Genomic DNA, 3,661 nt, shown 5'->3' with positions numbered 1-3,661 from the left:
TGAACAGGCAGAACCCTATCGACCCTACTTTTCTTGACCATCTTCCTGACCTTCCTGTAATTCAAGAACTGGATGTAATACCAACTATCCATGAAGTTAGCCGTGCAGTTAACAACCTCAAGAATAATAAAGCCACTGGCCCTGATGGCATACCAGCTGAGCTTCTTAAGCATGGCGGAGATGCCATTACCACTTGTCTCCATAACATCATCCAAGATGTCTGGGAGTCAGACTGCTGCCCACAACAATGGAAGGATGCAGATATCATCAGCATATATAAAAAGAAAGGTGACAGAAATATTTGTGGCAATAGTCGAGGCAATTCCCTCCTGTCAACCTCAGGGAAAGTTGTCACTAGAATTTTACTGTCTCGTATCATCCAACATATTGTCAATCAAGTCTTACCTGAATCGCAGTGTGGCTTCAGACAGGAGCGCAGCACGATTGACATGGTTTTTGTTGCAAGACAGCTCCAGGAGAAAAGCGTCGAGCAACACCAAAATCTATATATGGTTTTTGTAGATCTCGCCAAGGCCTTTGACACTGTGAACCGTCCTTTGCTCTGGGAGGTACTCGTCAAATTTGGCTGCCCACCAATATTCCTGGGTGTCCTGAAGGCTTTCCATAATGGATCTATGGCTCGCGTCTCCAGTTCAGGACTAAAATCTGAGTCCTTCCTGGTAGAATCGGGTGTGAAGCAGGGATGCGTCATTGCGCCCATCTTGTTTAATCTTTTTCTTGCTGCGGTTTCCAATGTTGCCAAACAGCAAATCCATCCTGCTGATGGGATCTGCCTCTCATACCGGCTGGATGGCAACCTCTTCAATCTGCGTTGCCTCCATGTCAGATCACGTGTGACAGAAGAAGCAATCCATGAATTGCAATACGCTGACGACACAGCTCTGGTGAGCTCATCTGAAGAGGGTCTTCAGCGCACCATCAACACTATCTCCAACATTAACTCCCGAGCTGGTCTAGCCATCAACATCAACAAAACAGAGGCACTTAACATATGCGAACACCGTCAGGAACCACCAATGTTCACAATCAACCAACAGCCACTGAAAAACACTCAAGAGTTTACTTATCTTGGCTCAATGCTCACTGACTCCTGTGACCTAACAAGTGAGGTCCAACGGCGCATTGGTCTGGCTGCTGCAGCCTTTGATAGACTCTCGCACAGAGTTTTTATGAACCGTAACCTCACCACCACCACCAAGGTTTCTGTCTATAGAGCAATCTGTCTCTCCATCCTCTTGTATGGCAGCGAGTCATGGGTGCCTTATAGACGCCACCTGAAAAAGCTAGAAGCATTTCATACCAACTGCTTACAGCGTATACTAGGTTTAAAATGGTGGCACAGGGTGCCACACAATGAGATACGCAGGCGCACTCAAATGGACCCACTTGAAATAATTCTAACTAATAGACAACTTAGGTGGCTTGGTCACACCATCCGGATGCCAGCAGAAAGGCTCCCACGCAAGGTCCTCTACGAGGAACTTGCAGAGGGCAGACGCAACCCTGGGGGTCCACGTAAACGTTTCAAGGACCAACTAAAAACATCATTGAAAAAGTGTGGCATAGAATCCAACGCCATCGAACATGCTGCTGCTGATCGGAGAAAATGGCGAAACATCTGCCAAGAGGGCTTGGAAACTTTCACCTCCACCTATAACGACCGAGCAGAGCGAAGAAGACACCAAAGGCACGCGGCGCAGCGGGCAGACGGCATCTTCCCTTGTGCTGCCTGCGGCCGTGTATGCAATTCACGAATTGGACTCCACAGTCACCAGCGAGTCCATCAGGCGTAATCTATCTGGGACTGTTAGGCATGGTGCAACGTCATCGTCGTCAGCGACGGACTACTGAAGTGATATATATATATATATATATATATATATATATATAAATTCCGGATAAAAATTCAAGATTTTTGTTGAGGTTTAAAATATACCAGCAAAATATACGAACGTACACACACGCACGCACAAATAAAATATAAAATAAACAATACACATCACCCAAACATAAATATATACAATAGTATTACTAGATTCAAAATATTCAAACTTTATTCAATTTAACCACCCTGTGGTTAAATAACCTGCTGCAAACGCTTGATGAATACTTTACACGAGTTATGAATGATGTTTTTGTAAGATTCCTGACTTAATTTCTTCTTCAGAGTCTCCAAAGTGATGTGGTATGAAGCCGAGTCTTTACGGCAAATGTGTAGTTTAGAGGCGTAAATTATTTGACAGGCAAAAAATTATAAAACTATTTATTTTCATATAAAACACATTATTAGGCCCTAAGGCTGAAATAAAACCCGAAAAAAAAATTTAATTTTTATTATTTTTTTCAGCATCTTTTATTAGACTAAATGTACGACAATAGAGGCCGCCATCTTTTTAAATTTGGCCTTTCTAAGGTTTGACAGATCGGCCTTTTTAAGGCCAAATTTGGCCTTTTTTTTTTTTTTTTCTTAGCTCTTTCATTAAAAAAATGGCGGCCAAAACAGTTCCAAGCGTAAAAGGCCTAATGTCTGAATGCACTTTATGTAAAATTTCAAATGTTTAAAGCAAAAGTAATTTGGTAGAGACTACAGAGGTCAAATTTTTTTTAACTTTAACCTCAATTTTGACCCCTTAACATTTATTGTCTTGGGCTCAAATCAAATTAATAAGTTAGATCCATGTCCAAGTAAGCTACATGTAAAATTTCAAGTGTTTAGAGACTCAAAATTGGCGGAGAAGTTTGTTGGATTTTTCAAAGGTAAAATCGTTGACCTTTCACCTCTTGACAACGAAAATTTTGGCCGAAAACCAATCAAAAAGATTTCCCCAAATCTTAATACCACTTATGTCAAATTTCGAGTCTGAAGACTGAAAATTGACAGACTAGTTTGGTAGGTAAATGCACACACACACACACACACACACACACACACACACACACACACACACACACACACACACATACTTTTATACTAGCTGAGCAAAAAAAAAAGCGGTCAATTTTTTTAACTTTGACCCCTATTATGACCCTTAACATTTATTATTTTGGGCTCAAATCAAGTTATTAAGTTAGATCCATGTCCAAGGAACCTATATCTAAAATTTCAAGTGTTTACACCCAAAATTGTTGGAGAAGTTTGGTAGAGTTCTCAAAGGTCAAATCGTTGAATTTGACCCCTTAACAGCCAAATTTCTGGCCGAAAACCGATCACATAGATTTTCCCAAATCTCAGTACCCTGTATATCAAATTTCGAGTCTGTAGACTAAAAATTGACAGAGTTATTGCGTAGGGAAATGTACACAGACACACACACACACATACACACACATAGATAGACACGTTCACTTTTATAGATATATAGATAGATATATGGATAAAGAGAGAGAGAGAGAGAGAAAGAGAGAGAGAGAGAGAGAGAGAGAGAGAGAGAGAGGGGATCGTTCTTATTACAATGTTTTCATCATTGATGATTGATTTTTTAAATACGTTTCGTTCATTTATTTGTTGTGTCTGATAAAAAGAGTCGCTTTGTCAGTTCTGTTGTTGGTGACGTCACTTTCAATCGATCGACACCTCCATCACGTCGATCTAGCTTCTTCATCCGTTAGACGTAGGGAAGCACCGAACGACCCCCACACC

Source organism: Euprymna scolopes, chromosome 37 (genome assembly GCF_053919585.1).
Source record: "Euprymna scolopes isolate OS-2025 chromosome 37, ASM5391958v1, whole genome shotgun sequence".
Classification (NCBI taxonomy): domain Eukaryota; kingdom Metazoa; phylum Mollusca; class Cephalopoda; order Sepiida; family Sepiolidae; genus Euprymna; species Euprymna scolopes.
Note: the sequence above shows the minus strand (reverse complement) of the source record.